This window comes from Crinia signifera, chromosome 9, assembly GCF_055691185.1.
Source record: "Crinia signifera chromosome 9, ASM5569118v1, whole genome shotgun sequence".
In the NCBI taxonomy this organism is placed as follows: domain Eukaryota; kingdom Metazoa; phylum Chordata; class Amphibia; order Anura; family Myobatrachidae; genus Crinia; species Crinia signifera.
The window spans coordinates 1,512,530-1,535,100 of NC_139225.1; the positions used below are offsets into that span (position 1 = coordinate 1,512,530).

Below are 22,571 nucleotides of genomic sequence, written 5' to 3' on the forward strand. Positions count from 1 at the left end.
TATTACCAGTTATTATATAGCGCACACATATTCCGCAGCGCTGTACAGAGACTATTATTACCAGTTATTATATAGCGCACACATATTCCGCAGCGCTGTACAGAGACTATTATTACCAGTTATTATATAGCGCACACATATTCCGCAGCGCTGTACAGAGACTATTATTACCAGTTATTTATATAGCGCACACATATTCCACAGCGCTGTACAGAGACTATTATTACCAGTTATTATATAGCGCACACATATTCCGCAGCGCTGTACAGAGAATATTATTACCAGTTATTATATAGCGCACACATATTCCGCAGCACTGTACAGAGAATATTATTACCAGTTATTATATAGCACACACATATTCCGCAGCGCTGTACAGAGACTATTATTACCAGTTATTATATAGCGCACACATATTCCGCAGCGCTGTACAGAGACTATTATTACCAGTTATTATATAGCGCACACATATTCTGCAGCGCTGTACAGAGAATATTATTACCAGTTATTATATAGCGCACACATATTCCGCAGCTCTGTACAGAGAATATTATTACCAGTTATTATATAGTGCACACATATTCCGCAGCGCTGTACAGAGAATTTGACCAGTTATTATATAGTGCACACATATTCCGCAGCGCTGTACAGAGACTATTATTACCAGTTATTATATAGCGCACACATATTCCGCAGCGCTGTACAGAGATTATTATTACCAGTTATTATATAGTGCACACATATTCCGCAGCGCTGTACAGAGAATATTATTACCAGTTATTATATAGCGCACACATATTCCGCAGCGCTGTACAGAGAATATTATTACCAGTTATTATATAGCGCGCACATATTCCGCAGCGCTGTACAGAGACTATTATTACCAGTTATTATATAGCGCACACATATTCCACAGCGCTGTACAGAGACTATTATTACCAGTTATTATATAGCGCACACATATTCCGCAGCGCTGTACAGAGACTATTATTACCAGTTATTATATAGCGCACACATATTCCGCAGCGCTGTACAGAGATTATTACCAGTTATTATATAGCGCACACATATTCCGCAGCGCTGTACAGAGACTATTATTACCAGTTTCTTATATAGCGCACACATATTACGCAGCGCTGTACAGAGTATAGTTGAACATTCACATCAGTCCCTGCCCCAGTGGAGCTTACAATCTATATTCCCTTACCACATGTACACGCACACGCAGACATTCTAGGGTTAATTTGTTGGGAGCCAATTAGCCTACCAGTATATTTTTGGATTGTGGGAGGAAACCGGAGTACCCGGAGGAAACCCACCCAAGTGCGGGTGCTGTGAGGCAGTAATACTAACCATTACACCGTCCCTACTGACCCTGAAGGAGTTTACATTGCTATAAACAGTCGGTATACTACAGAGACAGCGACTCTGGGTCCCCACCTGTGTCTCTCCCAGACCTGGATCCCTAATAAACACGAAAATGAGGTAGCCTAGAAGAGGGCTGAAGAAGAACCAACAGGGTTTTTGGGGCACACTTGAAAAGATAAACAATTAGATGTATGTGTAAATGGAGATAACAATAAAACTTAACTTTTAATTAAAAGCTTAATTAATAAAAAGGTTCAAATAACAATATCTACACACCGATTATGTGATTATTAGGGGGTACCAGACGCGATGGACTCCCGCCACTATTTGTGGCAATATCAGACAGTAATAATTGATACAAGAGCGAAAATGTTTAGATAAGATTGTTTGCCTAGACCCGATTTTTATAAATAATATACGGTATCGGCAATCGGACAAGACACAGGTCACTGTGCACCACCATTAAATTATCCACCCCAGTGTCGGCAGAGATGGGTATGGACAGTTGGGGCAAGAGAGGAAAAGAGAAGGGAGGGTTTTAAGATAATTGTGGCTGCACCTCAACAGAGTTAACAGGCGTACTGCCCCAGTGGATGAATACAGCACTGGATATTCCCTATAGGTCCCCCATGTAGGTACTTATCCAGCCTATCACTGCTTAGCTTCTGTGTTCGGATGGATTACAGGCGGTCCAGTGAAGTATGGCTGTATGGCCCTTGCTGGTTACTTCCGGTGTCAATTCGAAGGGTGAGCCAAGGTGAGCTTCTGCTGTCCAAACCGTTCAGATCAGAGCAGGCCTGTTACTCAAATAGCATTGCAGGAGTGCTTGTGCTGGCTGGGTGGATGAGAGAGCCACGAAAAGATGGATAGCTTAGTGGTAGAAGGTGCTAACAAACGGGACCCTCATCTCTGCTGTCAAATATCATGCTAGCATCGAATAATTTGATGAGAGTCAGAGGATCATGCGATAGCTCCTCTAAACTGAAAGGGGAAAGATGAGGAATAGGTGCCCTTAGTGCTTGAAGACAATAGGTTTTATACACAAGCGGGGGTTAATTATGGAGAAAAATTTTTTTTTTTTTTTTTTTTTTTGTAAATGTACCCACGGTCCCTCGATAGAAGGGAAATCGGTTCCTAGTGTCAGTGTATATGTTACAAAAGACACCAGAAGCACACCGGGGAATCCGGTTATTGATTGGGAGGATTAGGGCTGAGAATAATGGTTAATTCAGTCCTTACAATTCTGTAAAGTAATAGGTATACACATAACTTAATAGAAAGTGTGAGGTCTCCCAACAGACCATACAGATGTAATCAGACACTGATTAAATAGGTATTATGGGTGTCAAATGTCCAAATACTGAACATGAGTGGAGGGTTAGTGAGAATCACAAATGGGTATTGGCAAAATATTTAGCTGTCACCAAATATGCAGGGTTAATTACATGCACATATGTAATTTATAAATGTAACAATAGCAGTTCAGAGGCTAATATTCTGCTGAATAACCTATAGACACATATAGTGCACAAACAGGATAGTGATACAGATGGTGCTAGTCAAGATCACAAATAGGTATAGCACTTAGAGAAACTATATATATATGCTGTCACAAGGTATGCAGGGTTAACAGCACGCACATATGTACTGGAAAAATGCCACTGTAGCGGTTCAGAAGTGAATATTATGCTAGATAAACTAATAGACACATATAAAGTACAAGCATGATAATTATGAAGGTAGTGCTAGTTGAATCCACGCTGACAATTGCAGTCTAACTAAAAAGGGGGGTCCCACGTTTCACAATTTACCGATTTTACAATGGATATAGAGATAATAATGTAATTAGTAAATGCTGGTGAGACCAGGGTATGAGGGGGTTTACCCCCGTTACCTGCGCCGGCTACGGCCGGTGGGGAGGACAATGTTCACAAATGGGAAGTAAGTCCAAGGCAGGAGCGTGGACGGCTGCAGTGAGTGCAAGCCGTATGGTGCGCACTGAGGCGCCGTGCATATGATGACAGAGGGATAGCTGGAAGACAACTCCGTCTCAGTATGGAGTTGTTAGCCGGCACTGGTGGGGGCGGTGGGCGTGGCCACGTGCGTCCTAACACGTGTTTCGCGTAAGCTTGGTCACAGGGGTGTGTGCGGATGGGAGGGTTAGGAGGTAGTTTATATTGGATGAGCGTCCAATGAAGAAGGTGGGGGCGGGTAGTCAGCCCGGCGTCTGCGTGGCTGCGTGCAGTCCTAATGGCTGCTAGGATGGCTGAGTGGAAACAAGACAAATCAATGGGACGGGGTGCCTTGTGAGGAGGAAAGACGCCTGCGGGTTGGCATGGAAACCGGCAGTAGACGCGTTTAACAGAAATGACGCGATAGGGACGGAGTAAGTCACTGTGGGAATACTGGGAGATGCTGATCGTATGTGTCCCTTAGGGCAGGATCCATGAATCAGGGTACTAATGACTACTATATGAACAAAGATTGGGAAATACTAGGGAAGTTAATAATTGGAATAGATATGAGTGAACTGAAAAATGAGAGCGACTGGAGATGCATGTACAGGGACAGTGATTTATAAAGGGTGCTGCATGGGGAGAGATAAATAGATAAATGAATGCATAAATATATCCCTGTGTTGCGGTTTTAGAGGTGGATAATGGTGATCTGACCAGGAAGGGCAAGGGATAAATTTATGATATATAATATAATATATAATATGGGCTGCGGGCAGAAAAACATGTACATATATATATATCTCCTTATCGGGGAGGATGACTGGACAATGAAAACAAACAGATCAAACTATAAATGAGGTGAAATGGAATATGGTAAATGGTACTAATATGATAGAAGTAGATATTAGGATATTAATAAAAATAGTGAATTAATGTTGTAAATAATAATAATAATAATAATAAGGGGGGCACTGGATAGCCTGAGGTATTAGTAAGCAAAGTATTAAAGGTATGTGGTGTGAGTAAGGACACCAGATATACTAATTGGCGTGCAGGATATGGAACTACTAGTCCTAGCTAGCGAAGAGTGCTGCCTGGTAGGCCATATCGGAATGGTGTTGGCCAGGAATAAATAAAATGAAATGTAATGAAGATGTAGTCCTGCTATGGGCACGATTATAGTTAAGGACTGTCTAATGGCAAAAATGAGCAGAGGAGAGCAATGTTAAGGTGCATGTAAAATGCTATAATTAAAGAAAAGCACTGTATTTGATTTCCTCGTTAAGGCCATTAGGGGCAAGGGAACCTAGCTGGAAAATCCACCAGCTTTCCCTGCGAAGGAGTGCCTGGTTCATATCACCGCCTCTTCGGCCCAGGTGTATTTGTTCGAGGCCCGAGAATTTTAAATCATCAGTATTGGAAGCGTGCACCCTAAAAAAATGACGAGCAACAGAGGTCAGGGTTTTGAAATTGTCCTTGTCCCTGGAGGCATTGCGGATGTTACCTACATGCTCCAAGATCCTTTGTTTTAAAGGGCGGGATGTCATGCCGACATATCTGGTCTGGCATGGGCAGGTGATGCAATAGATGATGTTTTGACATTTACAGTTGTAAAAACCCCTGATCCTGATGTCGTCACCATATCTATCTTTAATTGTCTGGGTATTGATGACGTGTTTGCAAGCCTTGCAGCTGCCGCATGGGTAACTGCCTACTGTTGTGGGTTGAGTAGTACGTCTTGCCACGTAGTGGCTACAAACCAGATTGTCCTTCAGATTAGGAGCTCTCCGCCAGCTCAAAAAAAAAAAAAAAAAAAAAAAAAAAAATTTTCTCCATAATTAACCCCCGCTTGTGTATAAAACCTATTGTCTTCAAGCACTAAGGGCACCTATTCCTCATCTTTCCCCTTTCAGTTTAGAGGAGCTATTGCATGATCCTCTGACTCTCATCAAATTATTCGATGCTAGCATGATATTTGACAGCAGAGATGAGGGTCCCGTTTGTTAGCACCTTCTACCACTAAGCTATCCATCTTTTCGTGGCTCTCTCATCCACCCAGCCAGCACAAGCACTCCTGCAATGCTATTTGAGTAACAGGCCTGCTCTGATCTGAACGGTTTGGACAGCAGAAGCTCACCTTGGCTCACCCTTCGAATTGACACCGGAAGTAACCAGCAAGGGCCATACAGCCATACTTCACTGGACCGCCTGTAATCCATCCGAACACAGAAGCTAAGCAGTGATAGGCTGGATAAGTACCTACATGGGGGACCTATAGGGAATATCCAGTGCTGTATTCATCCACTGGGGCAGTACGCCTGTTAACTCTGTTGAGGTGCAGCCACAATTATCTTAAAACCCTCCCTTCTCTTTTCCTCTCTTGCCCCAACTGTCCATACCCATCTCTGCCGACACTGGGGTGGATAATTTAATGGTGGTGCACAGTGACCTGTGTCTTGTCCGATTGCCGATACCGTATATTATTTATAAAAATCGGGTCTAGGCAAACAATCTTATCTAAACATTTTCGCTCTTGTATCAATTATTACTGTCTGATATTGCCACAAATAGTGGCGGGAGTCCATCGCGTCTGGTACCCCCTAATAATCACATAATCGGTGTGTAGATATTGTTATTTGAACCTTTTTATTAATTAAGCTTTTAATTAAAAGTTAAGTTTTATTGTTATCTCCATTTACACATACATCTAATTGTTTATCTTTTCAAGTGTGCCCCAAAAACCCTGTTGGTTCTTCTTCAGCCCTCTTCTAGGCTACCTCATTTTCAGTTTATATTTTGAACTCTTTTTTGGGAGCACCACCAACCAGTAAAATCAGCCTGTCGGGGTCCTTCCCGCTCGGCCCTTTTTCCTTATGTTGGTTTACCTTAATTAACTACATTGTAATTATACCCATTTATTCTTCTCCTTAGCCTGTGCCAGCCCAACCCCTATCTCAATCCCAGATACTTACTGAGGCCTGTCTCAGTTTCTCGGCTGTGCACGGCTACCCCTTATCTGAAACCCCATAAAGCTTTACCTCGCATCGCATATACCTTTGTGTTAGGAGGTATCACCGCATCGATTTTCCTCATCAGGTGCAACTTTATCCAAAACGTCCACCTCTACGTAAATGGCTGCGTTCAATCTGCGAAATGAATTAATCTACAAACACAAAAGTAGCAATTTTGATGCTATTTTTCCCTCGCAATCTACCTCTACCAGTATTGACACCAATTGGGACGAAGATCTATCAAACCTTAAAAAGACACTTCAAAAACAAATACGTTCCAGCTGGGACCTATCCAGCCTGGAAAATTATTGCAAACAAAAAATCACTCCGAGAGGTCTGAGACCCAAAACTTTCCCGGCATTTGAACTTCAGACTGAGGCTCTAAAGAAAGAATGGGAGGCCAGTCTCCTTAAATGCTCCCAGGAACTGATGACCATACTAATTCGTCATAATCATTTGACGCTTGAAGACTGCACACAAAAGATAGACACACTGGGCAAAAAATTGGAGAAGTGGGAAAGTGACCCTCTCTTTCAGAGCACTTTCGAAAAGATCAAAAAGGACCTAGAAACTTATGAAAACGTTATCACGGAACGTAAGAAGAATAAATTTATGAGAGATCAACACGACTTTGCTACAGGCAAAATCTTTAACTGGACAAGACCTCAGAGATCAATAAGGCAAACATACAACCGAGACCAACGAGGCCCACAATCAGTCTCCGAATCTGAATACTCCAGTACCGACGACAGCACTCATACTGACGAGACCAGCACTAGAGGAAGTGATTTTTTAGAGTTTGGCAGAGGCCGAGGACACTATCAGGGAAGAGGAAGACCAGACGAAGTAGGAAGAAGAGGAAGACGAGACTGGACGAGATGGGAACCGCGCCAACCGAGCCGACAATCCCAAAGGAAGCGCCCACAATAAACTCCGCTGTAACCAAATTACAAATTATCAATCTATCTGACCACTCCCTCACTCTGGAACAGACCAGAGTTCTAGAAAAAGGTCTATCTTTCTCTCCAGCCCAAACTTTCGACAGATTCCACTGGGAAACCAGTCTGAATCTGTTCGGTAGAAAATTACTCTTAGCCAAGTTCCATTCCCGTCGACAAACAGACACCCCTGACACCCCAACTACTTGGACACCACAAGAATTACAGGCTATTGCTGACCTGGAAATGTTACAAGGAACAGAAACATCTGCTACGAACAACAGAACAATCTGTAAGAGAAAGTCCACCTTCTTCCCACAGGACACCATATGCCCGGAAGTAAGGGTATTCGTAAACCTGGTCTCCAAGGAATTCGATGATCTATATCGCAAAAACAAAAGGTATAGAACTAAGGGTAACCTCACCAAAACCGAAAAAGCAGCTATCAAAGAGATCAGAGATTGGCAAGACGTCGTCATTAAACCCTCGGACAAAGGGGGTAATATCGTCCTATGGCCAACTGATATGTACCTTAAAGAGGTTCATTCACAATTAGACGATAAATCTTGCTATGCTAAAACCCTATTCGACCCCACCTCCAATTTCAAAGTGGCCTTCGAAAGACTAATAGATAGAGCCCTATCAGAAGGTACCATTACCAAACCAGAACACCTTTTTCTGCTGAACCTCAACCCAAGGATAGCCACGTTCTATCTTCTTCCCAAAGTGCACAAGAATCTACAGTCACCCCCGGGCAGACCAATTGTGTCCGGCAATGGGTCTCTCATAGAGAATGCCTGTATCTTCTTGGATGTCCATCTTCGGCACCACGTCATGAGTTTACCCTCATACACCAAGGACACAACGGAGGTTTTGAAGAAACTCAATAACATCTACTTGGATGACGACCATCTCCTTGTGTCGTTAGATGTTGAATCCCTCTATAATTGCATTCGACATGATCTCGGGATTGCGGCCGTACGATACTTCCTGGAGATAGAGGGCCTTACCCCCTTCCATGACTTTCTCCTGATCCTCCTAGACTTTGTACTACACAAAAATTACTTCGTTTTTGAACAGTACTACTACATCCAAGGAAGGGGAACAGCGATGGGGGCGGCCTGCGCCCCTACATACGCTAACCTCTTCCTTGGATGGTGGGAAAAAGAGGTTGTCCTTCAGGATGATACCTACATCGACTGTGTCCATATGTGGACACGATATATCGATGATATATTGATAATCTGGAAGGGATCACCGGAACATCTCACCCACTTCATCCAAAGATTGAATGTGAACACCTTGAATCTGAAATTCACGTATGATTGGAGTCCAGACAGCATTACATTTCTTGATCTTCGCATCTATCGGGGTCTCAATAATGTCCTAGCCACGGAACTCTACAGAAAGACCACCTCTACTAATAGCCTGCTGCACAGGACCAGCTCTCATTTCCCGCCAACTGTAACCAACCTCCCCAAAGGCGAATTTCTCAGACTGAGACGCAATTGCTCTGATGATGCCACATATAACCTATTGTGTCAGGATCTCACTAAAAGGCTACAGGAAAGAGGCTATTCAAAGAGACTTATTAAGAGGTCCATGAAATCAATCCAACAGAAGACCAGAGATGATATCCTATTCAACACTAAACCAACTGATGATACTCCACCAATCATCAGAATAGTAGGTGATTTCTGCAATGAATGGAGAGAGATCCGGGACTCTATTCAGAAACACTGGCACATTTTACTAACAGACGCTGATTTGGCCTCCAAATTACAACCGAAACCTGATATGAGCTGGCGGAGAGCTCCTAATCTGAAGGACAATCTGGTTCGTAGCCACTACGTGGCAAGACGTACTACTCAACCCACAACAGTAGGCAGTTACCCATGCGGCAGCTGCAAGGCTTGCAAACACGTCATCAATACCCAGACAATTAAAGATAGATATGGTGACGACATCAGGATCAGGGGTTTTTACAACTGTAAATGTCAAAACATCATCTATTGCATCACCTGCCCATGCCAGACCAGATATGTCGGCATGACATCCCGCCCTTTAAAACAAAGGATCTTGGAGCATGTAGGTAACATCCGCAATGCCTCCAGGGACAAGGACAATTTCAAAACCCTGACCTCTGTTGCTCGTCATTTTTTTAGGGTGCACGCTTCCAATACTGATGATTTAAAATTCTCGGGCCTCGAACAAATACACCTGGGCCGAAGAGGCGGTGATATGAACCAGGCACTCCTTCGCAGGGAAAGCTGGTGGATTTTCCAGCTAGGTTCCCTTGCCCCTAATGGCCTTAACGAGGAAATCAAATACAGTGCTTTTCTTTAATTATAGCATTTTACATGCACCTTAACATTGCTCTCCTCTGCTCATTTTTGCCATTAGACAGTCCTTAACTATAATCGTGCCCATAGCAGGACTACATCTTCATTACATTTCATTTTATTTATTCCTGGCCAACACCATTCCGATATGGCCTACCAGGCAGCACTCTTCGCTAGCTAGGACTAGTAGTTCCATATCCTGCACGCCAATTAGTATATCTGGTGTCCTTACTCACACCACATACCTTTAATACTTTGCTTACTAATACCTCAGGCTATCCAGTGCCCCCCTTATTATTATTATTATTATTATTTACAACATTAATTCACTATTTTTATTAATATCCTAATATCTACTTCTATCATATTAGTACCATTTACCATATTCCATTTCACCTCATTTATAGTTTGATCTGTTTGTTTTCATTGTCCAGTCATCCTCCCCGATAAGGAGATATATATATATGTACATGTTTTTCTGCCCGCAGCCCATATTATATATTATATTATATATCATAAATTTATCCCTTGCCCTTCCTGGTCAGATCACCATTATCCACCTCTAAAACCGCAACACAGGGATATATTTATGCATTCATTTATCTATTTATCTCTCCCCATGCAGCACCCTTTATAAATCACTGTCCCTGTACATGCATCTCCAGTCGCTCTCATTTTTCAGTTCACTCATATCTATTCCAATTATTAACTTCCCTAGTATTTCCCAATCTTTGTTCATATAGTAGTCATTAGTACCCTGATTCATGGATCCTGCCCTAAGGGACACATACGATCAGCATCTCCCAGTATTCCCACAGTGACTTACTCCGTCCCTATCGCGTCATTTCTGTTAAACGCGTCTACTGCCGGTTTCCATGCCAACCCGCAGGCGTCTTTCCTCCTCACAAGGCACCCCGTCCCATTGATTTGTCTTGTTTCCACTCAGCCATCCTAGCAGCCATTAGGACTGCACGCAGCCACGCAGACGCCGGGCTGACTACCCGCCCCCACCTTCTTCATTGGACGCTCATCCAATATAAACTACCTCCTAACCCTCCCATCCGCACACACCCCTGTGACCAAGCTTACGCGAAACACGTGTTAGGACGCACGTGGCCACGCCCACCGCCCCCACCAGTGCCGGCTAACAACTCCATACTGAGACGGAGTTGTCTTCCAGCTATCCCTCTGTCATCATATGCACGGCGCCTCAGTGCGCACCATACGGCTTGCACTCACTGCAGCCGTCCACGCTCCTGCCTTGGACTTACTTCCCATTTGTGAACATTGTCCTCCCCACCGGCCGTAGCCGGCGCAGGTAACGGGGGTAAACCCCCTCATACCCTGGTCTCACCAGCATTTACTAATTACATTATTATCTCTATATCCATTGTAAAATCGGTAAATTGTGAAACGTGGGACCCCCCTTTTTAGTTAGACTGCAATTGTCAGCGTGGATTCAACTAGCACTACCTTCATAATTATCATGCTTGTACTTTATATGTGTCTATTAGTTTATCTAGCATAATATTCACTTCTGAACCGCTACAGTGGCATTTTTCCAGTACATATGTGCGTGCTGTTAACCCTGCATACCTTGTGACAGCATATATATATAGTTTCTCTAAGTGCTATACCTATTTGTGATCTTGACTAGCACCATCTGTATCACTATCCTGTTTGTGCACTATATGTGTCTATAGGTTATTCAGCAGAATATTAGCCTCTGAACTGCTATTGTTACATTTATAAATTACATATGTGCATGTAATTAACCCTGCATATTTGGTGACAGCTAAATATTTTGCCAATACCCATTTGTGATTCTCACTAACCCTCCACTCATGTTCAGTATTTGGACATTTGACACCCATAATACCTATTTAATCAGTGTCTGATTACATCTGTATGGTCTGTTGGGAGACCTCACACTTTCTATTAAGTTATGTGTATACCTATTACTTTACAGAATTGTAAGGACTGAATTAACCATTATTCTCAGCCCTAATCCTCCCAATCAATAACCGGATTCCCCGGTGTGCTTCTGGTGTCTTTTGTAACATATACACTGACACTAGGAACCGATTTCCCTTCTATCGAGGGACCGTGGGTACATTTACAAAAAAAAAAAAAAAAAAAAAAATTTTCTCCATAATTAACCCCCGCTTGTGTATAAAACCTATTGTCTTCAAGCACTAAGGGCACCTATTCCTCATCTTTCCCCTTTCAGTTTAGAGGAGCTATTGCATGATCCTCTGACTCTCATCAAATTATTCGATGCTAGCATGATATTTGACAGCAGAGATGAGGGTCCCGTTTGTTAGCACCTTCTACCACTAAGCTATCCATCTTTTCGTGGCTCTCTCATCCACCCAGCCAGCACAAGCACTCCTGCAATGCTATTTGAGTAACAGGCCTGCTCTGATCTGAACGGTTTGGACAGCAGAAGCTCACCTTGGCTCACCCTTCGAATTGACACCGGAAGTAACCAGCAAGGGCCATACAGCCATACTTCACTGGACCGCCTGTAATCCATCCGAACACAGAAGCTAAGCAGTGATAGGCTGGATAAGTACCTACATGGGGGACCTATAGGGAATATCCAGTGCTGTATTCATCCACTGGGGCAGTACGCCTGTTAACTCTGTTGAGGTGCAGCCACAATTATCTTAAAACCCTCCCTTCTCTTTTCCTCTCTTGCCCCAACTGTCCATACCCATCTCTGCCGACACTGGGGTGGATAATTTAATGGTGGTGCACAGTGACCTGTGTCTTGTCCGATTGCCGATACCGTATATTATTTATAAAAATCGGGTCTAGGCAAACAATCTTATCTAAACATTTTCGCTCTTGTATCAATTATTACTGTCTGATATTGCCACAAATAGTGGCGGGAGTCCATCGCGTCTGGTACCCCCTAATAATCACATAATCGGTGTGTAGATATTGTTATTTGAACCTTTTTATTAATTAAGCTTTTAATTAAAAGTTAAGTTTTATTGTTATCTCCATTTACACATACATCTAATTGTTTATCTTTTCAAGTGTGCCCCAAAAACCCTGTTGGTTCTTCTTCAGCCCTCTTCTAGGCTACCTCATTTTCAGTTTATATTTTGAACTCTTTTTTGGGAGCACCACCAACCAGTAAAATCAGCCTGTCGGGGTCCTTCCCGCTCGGCCCTTTTTCCTTATGTTGGTTTACCTTAATTAACTACATTGTAATTATACCCATTTATTCTTCTCCTTAGCCTGTGCCAGCCCAACCCCTATCTCAATCCCTAATAAACACACCTGTACATTAATAGAGAAAGCCACAAAGCGCACGTCTGTCCTTTGAGGAAACATCACCTAGTTATTTAGCAGATTGAGTGGCTGCTGTGAAGTATTCGGATGGCTGTCAGGGATGTTTTGTCTGCGCCCAGCTATTCCTGTGAGATGCCGCTAATTGCTGAGTGACTGTATCATACCCAGCCCACAGCGCACACTTCCACATAGCTCCTGTCTGTGTGCATGCAGTCAGGTGACCTGTGCTAACATGACAAGTCTACCTTCCAGATGAATGAACAGAAAGCCCTATGGTATGCAGACTGAGACTGCTACCTACTATCATCCTCTACCCATTTGTAATCTATCAGTTCCCATCATGGAATCCTTACCCCTTATCAGCCATCTACCATCTCCTTATGACAGTGCTTCCCACCCTGGGGTGCCTTAGAACACTTGCAGGGGTGCCCTGGGTTGGTGGTCCAGGACCAATTCAAATATATGGCCAATGTAACACACCAAACCAGTGCTGGTGGCTGCCAATCATACGATGTGTATAATCAGAAGCACATTGTGTCCGTCACCATATAACTGACCCTAAAGCCCCCCATCCACTCCGCAGACATTCCTGAAGCTACAAATCTCTTCAGATCTCCCCTGAACTCTCCCAGGTATCTGATCTGACCCTGACCCTGAGCTCGATTCAGTCAGATCCATCTGGTCAATTCTATGTTAAACCCCGACAGCTTCAGATCAGATGGATCTTTGGTGCAGCAGGTAGGATTTGTTGGTCAGATGGATCTGAGACTCAGCCGCACATCTGATCTGAGGGAGCTCGGATATGGTCTTCTTTACGGTCTGTCAGATGCATCTGAATCTGATGAAATCTGACTAGTGGATTAGGTTGAAAAATAAACACAGTAATTTAATATTTGTTGAAGAATTTCTTAAAAAGAAATGTTTGGCCTAGGGGGGGCCTTGACAAAATGTTGATGCTCTAGGGTGCCGTGATTCAAAAATGTTTGGGAACCACTGGCTTATGGAATTCTTACTCCTTATCTGCCACCTATGCTCCCTGCATGGAATAATTACCCCATATCTGCCCTCAAGCCCCTCTTCATGGCATTGTCACCATTTATTTGTAATCTACCCTCCCCCTTCCACCTGTTTACCCTAATTGCCATCCATCACCCCTCTTCAAGACAATGGGTAAGATGTATCAAGCCAATGGAGGAAAAAAAGTTTCCCAGAGCAACCAATCAGCTCCATTGATCTAGCACAGACCGTGAAATGACAGAAGCTGATTGGTTGATTTTGGAAATGTTTTAAATGTACCTAATTTCAATGGTGGGCACCACAGTGTTATCCTGGGCATTCGGATTTATATGGTGGTGCTTGGTGCTGAGATATGGTGAGCACCAACCTGGGCATGGGGCTGTATACATGTTGGTGAAATTGCTGCTCAGAGGCCATATTTTAGGGCTTGGAATAATAATTATGTAAAGGCTGATATACACTTGCTGACATTTCCGCCATTGGACCAGTTAAACAACCAGCCTATCAGCTCCTACCTGTCATGTTACAGACTGGGTTTGAAAAATGACAGGTAGAAACTGATTGGCTGGTAGTTTGTCACTCTCCACTTTATAGCTTTTTGATGCTTAGTACATCTGCTTCATTATCTGAGGTTTCCTTAAAATCCTTTTCACACCAGAAAATGCAGGGACATTCCTGGGTTGGCCCCTTTCACAGCCTAGTCCTGGCATTTTCTGGTGTGAGGGGGCAGGCGGCGGGATGCTGGAATGATGCTAGCGGGGCCGGTCAGGGATTGGCTCAGGGTGGAACTATACCCATTAGTCACCCGGCAGCTTCTCCCAACGGCGGGATGGGCGGGAAACCGCAGGATATGGGTGACGTTACTGCTAGCAGCGGCTCAGCACTCTCCACCAGCAGCTACAGGCCGGACCCCCCTGACCAGAACCCACCCCCCTCAGGCCTGACCTCCAGAACCGGCACTAACCCCACATGGATGGGATCCCCCGGGGTCCAGCACCCTGGCTGTCGCCATCTCCCAGACTCCACAGACTGACTCTGGTGAGTAGAAGCCGGGAAGCTGGGTTGGCCCCTTTCACACCAGCCAGTAACCCGGGCTGGTCATGGGAGCAAATCCCGGAAAATGTATCCAGTAATTTGGCCCGGGAACCTTTCACACCAGTGCTAGTCGCAGGGGTATTATTGGTCATGTGATAAGAGCTGATAAAGGGGTACAGACTGAGCTTTCTTCATTCCCACTATTGCTAAATATAGCCCTCATCTTCGGGCAGCTGTAATGCACTTGTAATCTCTTATATACAGTATGCAGAGAGCTTGCTGATAAAGGGAACAGCATCTCTGATCTCCTATAAATGAAAGGCATTACTGAGCCAGGAACGGGGTCTTACGATGAAAGCCTCTAGCTTCGCAAAGAGATGATTCAGGATTCAGATGGGTTCCCTGAGATCTGGCCTCTGCCGCTCCAGGAGAAAGGAGTATGCAGAATCTCTGATAACAATAGGCAGGTGCATCTTCACTTGGTGCCTTGTAGCGCTTTACCCTCGAGCACAAGAGGTTCCCAGGTATCTTATGTCTCATATCTACTGGATCAGTTATTAATGTGTATACATCACCCGCGCACTGAGGGGACACATGTCGTCTCTCTCAGAATCTCCAAATTCAGGCGGCTCTGCCAGGACAGGAAGCCGCCATGCTACAAATTACCAGAATCACATACCAATCTCTGGCACACAAGTTGGCAGGTGTCCAGGGAAGGCAGCCATTTTGTACACTGAATCAATGTGAGAAGATAGACTATTAATTTACTAAGAACAAGCATTGTCTACAGCAGGCATTCCCAACCACGGTCCTCAAGGCACACCAACAGTGCAGGTTTTAGTGATATCCAGGCTTGAGCACAGGTGACTTAATTAGTATCTGAGTGAATCTGATTAAACCATCTGTGCTGAAGCCTGGATATCACTAAAACCTGCACTGTTGGTGTGCCGCCTTGAGGACCGTGGTTGGGAATGCCTGCTCTACAGTATATGGCTTTCTTTGCAGCAAGAGTACCCCATGCAAGATTTTAACTGTTGGCACTTAAAAACCATGGGTGCAGTCCATCGTTCCTGCTAGTCGCCCACCCTGGAGCAATGGCACCCTAGACATTTGTTTATGTAGGCCTGACCATGGCATCTGAAGATGGCATTAGCTGCAGTACAGAAACGTGCATGATCTAAAGCCAAAGCTGCCCCACACGCATGGTTAGCGACTGCTGGTGGAAATGGAGGGAGCTAGGAGGTATCTCAGTCCTTTCATGGAACATTGGGGTGATCCGTAACATTTGCAGGTAGCCCACAAAACTGGGTGTTTTGGGGGGATATGCCCTTAATATTGAATGACAGAGAACTGTACACTGTATTTGTTGAGCATCTAGTGTGACATACAGTAATCTGCCGCTGCTGTACCTTCTATAACGAGCAGAGCCTGAAACCGCTGCCGTACTCTGTGACCCTATAAATCATAGCAGGCCGCTCCAATTGTCACCGCTCTCCCCGTACCAGCGGTATAAAAATGCACAACAAAGATGTTTTTCACAGACTGTATCTATTAGGTTTGCTGTTCTGTATTATTACATTCTGTATCTGCCTGAATAGTAGGCGTATGGGAATTGTTACAGGGTGCGCTTCTGTGATTAATGTCATATCTACACCATTCAAAATGTTTCAAAAGCCTGAGCTGACGCCGTTCCCCTCTTCGGAGGAGAGAATCTGAGAACAGCTTTCTGGCGGCGGTGGCACGCAACACATAAGCTTAGGTCTGTGTGCTGGTTACAATTGTATCTACAGGTCTGGTGGCGTATTCAACGGCAATGAAAATGAACAAATCTGTCTATCAAAGTAACTGTCAGCAGGTGAAGGTCGTTATTAGCGGATAATGTACTGTACACGGTATTATGTTCTGTACGCAATTCTCAGTATATCAGATTATATATTATAAACAGTGCGGTCGGTGCACTATTTAGCACTGCAGCGTCAAAGTGCCTAAAATATGAGACCAGAATATAAATCTCCATACACACTAGAAGATAAGTTTAAAAGATATCTTTCACTTCATCTTCTAGTGCAGGGGTCTTCAACCTTTAAGACAGTGTGGGCCACACTAAAAAATTCAACGAAGCCCGAGGGCCACTAAGCTCTACTGTGGTATTTAGCACAGCTCTTAATAGATAGACATCACAGCCCCCGCATAGATAGTTGGCACAGCTGCCCATACACATAAGCCCTGCCCCCAATATATAGTCTGCACCAGGGCTATTTCTAAACAATTAGGGTCCCAGTATGAACAAAATTAAAATAGCAGCCCCCGCATACATAATTCGGTATTTAAGAAATTGCGCACTCCCAAATTGGGGTGTGGTCTAATTATAAGAGTGTGAACTAGCAGGAAAAAAATTACATCTCACTTTTGCAACCTGCATGACCAGACATTGGGTACCGCAGGAATGGTGGTTGTCCTTCCACGCTTAAGTTGGCTGTCCAAAGGCCGCACAGTGACATATAAACATGAAGGCCCATTACACCATGATACCCATTACACATTATGCCACTCACCATGATGCCCATTACACAATATGCCACACACCGTGATGCCCATTGCACATTATGCCACACACCGGGATGCCCATTGCACATTATGCCACACACCGTGACACCCATTGCACATTATGCCTCACATCATGATGCCCATTACACCTTGCACTATAAGGCCCCCAATACTCCTGCTTATGCATATGATGCCCCCAGCAGTGCCTCTCACAAAATGCCACCAGTAGTGTCCCTCATAAAATGCCACCAGTAGTGTCCCTCACAAAATGCCCTAGTATTGCCCTCCATAGTCAGCACTGAATTGCGCAGCATGCCAGCCCTCCCTTAGTCAGCACCACATTGCACTGCCAGCCCCCCTCCCCCATAGTCAGCACCCTCCCCATACACAGGGCCACATTGCACTGCCAGCCCCCCTCCCCCATGGTCAGCACCCTCCCCATACACAGGCGACATTGCACTGCCAGCCCCCCTCCCCCATAGTCAGCACCCTCCCCATACACAGGCAGGGCCACATTGCACTGTCAGCCCCCCTCCCCCATAGTCAGCACCCTCCCCATACACAGGGCCACATTGCACTGCCAGCCCCCCTCCCCCATGGTCAGCACCCTCCCCATACACAGGCAGGGCCACATTGCACTGTCAGCCCCCCTCCCCCATAGTCAGCACCCTCCCCATACACAGGGCCACATTGCACTGGCAGCCCCCCCTCCCCCCTAGTCAGCACCGCGGTAGCTAGCCAGCATCACCCTTTCATGAGACACTTGCCTTAGTGTCCCTTGCAGAGGTCTCCTTCAGAGGGCTGCTGCTGCTGCTGGCGGCGTCGGCTGTCTTAACAGCCAAGGAGCAGGCAGGGACAGGTGCGCGGCTGCCTGCGGTTGTCACACTCACTCAGTCTCCCGGCTGTCTGAAAGGGCACGGGCGGGACGGGTGCGCGGCGTCAGGAAGTACACAATGCGCATGTTCGCGCACAGTCCCGCCCGCCCCAGCCAGCACATCCACCTCCGCCGCGTCCCACTGCTAAGGGGACAGCTCGCAGAAGGATTTTAAGGGGACAGCGCGCTGGCGGGCCACCTAAAACAACTCGGCGGGCCACTCGTGGCCTGCGGGCCATGGGTTGAAGACCCCTGTTCTAGTGTGTACTCTGAATGTCATTAACGATGTGTGCTCCTGTGCATTTTTAACGCCCCCCTCCCTTGTCCTGCATGTTCAGGCTAGGGATGGTCTGCTGCAGCTTGGCCGTCGCTCCCCTAACACCGTTGCTAGTTTCTGAGCTGGCATTGCCATCCCCCACCGGGTCCCTACCACCGCCATCGGCAAGTACATTTACAGAGGGTTGTATCCAATGCAAGTCTAAATTGCAATTTAATAATAAAGCTGCCCAGTATTTGTAGACTATGAGGAGTATTCAATCTGGATTGCATTCAGGGAATGTTTTTGCCGGCTTTTGAAGTCAACTCGACAGTCGGTATTCAATGTTCCAATGTTGTCGAGTGTCGGAACTGGTGTGGCAAAAACGGAAGTGTTTTGTCAAAAAACGGCCGCGGATTCAGCAATCCACGGCCAATCCGATAACACAGGGAGGGGAATCTGCGACAGGCGAGTCTCGGCCGGGATTGTGAATACCCCCTATGTGTAAATACTGCAGAAGGTGAACATGCTGTAGGTGGAACCCTAGACAGAAGGGGATGGGATGCGATGCACTTATACGGCGTCCATGGCGATATACGGCCACACTCAGACATGTATGATATGTATTATGTAACTGTGACATAATCTGCTACCACTGCGGAGCCGCAGTCCCCGGCCTATGTCATGCGCACACCGGACTGCTCATTACAGGAATAAAGTGGCGCACGTGCTCTGCGCGCAGCAATGGACGCATACTGTATATGGCCAGCTCTGCAGCAGAACGTGTTGTATTTGCGCTTTGATGACCGTTATATTCTGCATCAGCCCCAAAGAGTTCACCCGACACTGGGAATAGATGGAGCATCTGGTAGAAACTAAGGGCCCGATTCAGACCCAGGGCTGAGAATTTGCAGTACTGACGGTTATGGGAAAACTGCGCATGTAACAGTAACAGTACGCTGTGTGCATGCACGGGGTCCATTCATCCCGAATGTCGACACGGTCAACGTCTAAGTGTACCGCGTCCCCTCCATGTCGATCTTATGACTGTCAACCTAGCCATTATCGACCTAATGCTTGTGTCAACCTTCCAACCATGTCAACCTTAGGCATGTTGACCTAATTTATGTGTCGACTAAGCCATGTTCACCTTAACATCACACATGCCTGCAGACATGTATAACAACATCGGGCGTCATGCGTCACATTCCGTATACGCCAGGTTCTGACTGTCTGATGTGACGCAAAGATCTCATTCCGTATTCTGGACCCTTCTCCGTCACTCATTATTTACCTTGCTGTTAAATGTGCAGACAGGAATTTCAGGATGCAGAACAGGTTCCCCTCTGCAATGCCAGCTGCAAGTAGGCGTCAGTGCGGAGACAATGCTGGGTTTGGGAACACTGACAGATTCTCGCTTCCTTACCAGAATGAAATCTCCGAGATGGAATCCCATTGTCAGTGATGTAAGAATGGCAGGGGATAGGCGTGCCACTATCAGCGGGTACAGATCATCAGAGGGCATATTAACGGCATGAGTCGTATTGCCAGTCATCGCCCTGTATAATACATACAGTATGTGTAAGTGTTCTCTACAGTGTGTGTGTGTTTGTGTACGAGAACAGAATGTGAGTGCAGCCGCCTAGGACACCGCCTACTGTGTATATGCAGATGAACCAGTATATTCAGCAATTACATGGATTTATTTAGGTAAAGTAAACATACTTAGTTTCATATGGTAGTTACATTTATATTGTTAATTATACACTAGTTAAACGCCTGTCAAAATGGCGGCTTCTGCAATGTCCCTTTGAGCTGTGACAGATTTTGCTTTCACTTTGAGCTGTGACAGATTTTACTTTCAATTTGAGCTGTGACAGATTTTAGCCCACAAACTCTCCTCCCCACCCCCAGTCCCTATCTTCTCCTACCTCCAATCTCTGACTTCCCAGCGTCCTCTCTCCATATCCAGCAACCGATTGGTGTCCCTTATGACATCTTCGAGCACACAAAGAAAATATTTGGTCCGTTGAGTGGACTCTAGTGGTCAGTGGCGGTACTTCTCCTCATAGAGGTGAGGCGTAGTTAGCCTTTTATATATGTATTCATAGTAACAGCAATAGAGTGCTTACCGAAGTGTGAAGAGACCACAGAATAGTCGTCAAAGGGCCTAATTCAGCTTCAGTTTGGCTGTCTCCTGCGGCACAGCATGCACAGACCCCTCCCACGCATGCTGCAGTAGGTACCCATGTGCAGTTGGTATAACTGCCATACACGAGTCATGTCTGCATCCAATTCTACATGAGCCCCAATAAGTATTAGGGCCCGGTTCCTGCCATCGCGGATACTGTAAGGATGGTTACTACACTGTATTCTGCTCCCCTGCCTGCGTTATTGTGACTTCTACAGCCCATGGGATCAGCAACCAGCCTGCATGGCTCAGCAATCACGGTGGGGGATAAGAGAACAGCACAAGGCCACCAGCTGCAGCCAGCTGCTCTCTAATGTGTGAATGACATGACCCAGCACATTCCAAGTGACCGTTCACCCCCCTGCACCCTGCAGAGGAGTGTGATGTCCACAAGCGAGAAACAGCAGTGGCTGCAATAATAACAGGGACTCCCACCTCCCTGATCCTCATACTGTACTCTCAGTAAGGTGCGTACCGAGCACCAGAGATGCTGCCCGTCCCAACGTCCGCCCCCACCGCCACCTCCCTGATCCTCATACTGTACTCTCAGTAAGGTGCTTACCGAGCACCAGAGACGCTGCCCGTCCCAACGTCCGCCCCCACCGCCACCTCCCTGATCCTCATACTCTCAGTAAGGTGCTTACCGAGCACCAGAGACGCTGCCCGTCCCAACGTCCGCCCCCACCGCCACCTCCCTGATCCTCATACTCTCAGTAAGGTGCGTACCGAGCACCAGAGACGCTGCCCGTCCCAACATCCGCCCCCACGCCACCTCCTTGATCCTCATACTCTCAGTAAGGTGCTTACCAAGCACCAGAGACGCTGCCCGTCCCAACGTCCGCCCCCACTGCCACCTCCCTGATCCTCATACTCTCAGTAAGGTGTGTAACGAGCACCAGAGACGCTGCCCGTCCCAACGTCCACCCCCACCTCCCTGAGCCTCATACTCTCAGTAAGGTGTGTACCGAGCACCAGAGACACTGCCCGTCCCAACGTCCGCCCCCACCGCCACCTCCCTGATCCTCATACTCTCAGTAAGGTGTGTACCGAGCACCAGAGATGCTGCCCGTCCGAACGTCCGCCCCCACCTCCCTGAGCCTCATACTCTCAGTAAGGTGTGTACCGAGCACCAGAGACGCTGCCCGTCCGAACGTCCGTCCCCACCGCCACCTCCCTGATCCTCATACTCTCAGTAAGGTGCTTATCGAGCACCAGAGACGCTGCCCGTCCCAACGTCCGCCCCCACCGCCACCTCCCTGATCCTCATACTCTCAGTAAGGTGCGTACCGAGCACCAGAGACGCTGCCCGTCCCAACGTCCGCCCCCACCGCCACCTCCCTGATCCTCATACTCTCAGTAAGGTGTGTACCGAGCACCAGAGACGCTGCCCGTCCCAACGTCCGCCCCCACCGCCACCTCCCTGATCCTCATACTCTCAGTAAGGTGCGTACCAAGCACCAGAGACGCTGCCCGTCCAAACGTCCGCCCCCACCGCCACCTCCCTGATCCTCATACTGTACTCTCAGTAAGGTGTGTACCGAGCACCAGAGACGCTGCCCGTCCGAACGTCCGCCCCCACCGCCACCTCCCTGATCCTCATACTCTCAGTAAGGTGCGTACCGAGCACCAGAGACGCTGCCCGTCCCAACGTCCGCCCCCACCGCCACCTCCCTGATCCTCATACTCTCAGTAAGGTGTGTACCGAGCACCAGAGGCGCTGCCTGTCCGAAC

At 46.4% G+C, this 22,571-nt stretch overlaps 1 protein-coding gene and 3 pseudogenes across 1 annotated transcript in view; 2 read left to right on the forward strand and 2 right to left on the reverse strand.

The window, feature by feature from the left end:
• Positions 1-22,571, reverse strand: part of AIF1L (allograft inflammatory factor 1 like) — an 89,602-nt gene that overhangs the window by 13,007 nt on the left and 54,024 nt on the right. The window lies entirely within an intron of this gene.
• Positions 1,963-2,081, reverse strand: LOC146039914 (5S ribosomal RNA; annotated as a pseudogene).
• Positions 5,508-5,626, forward strand: LOC146039915 (5S ribosomal RNA; annotated as a pseudogene).
• Positions 12,116-12,234, forward strand: LOC146039916 (5S ribosomal RNA; annotated as a pseudogene).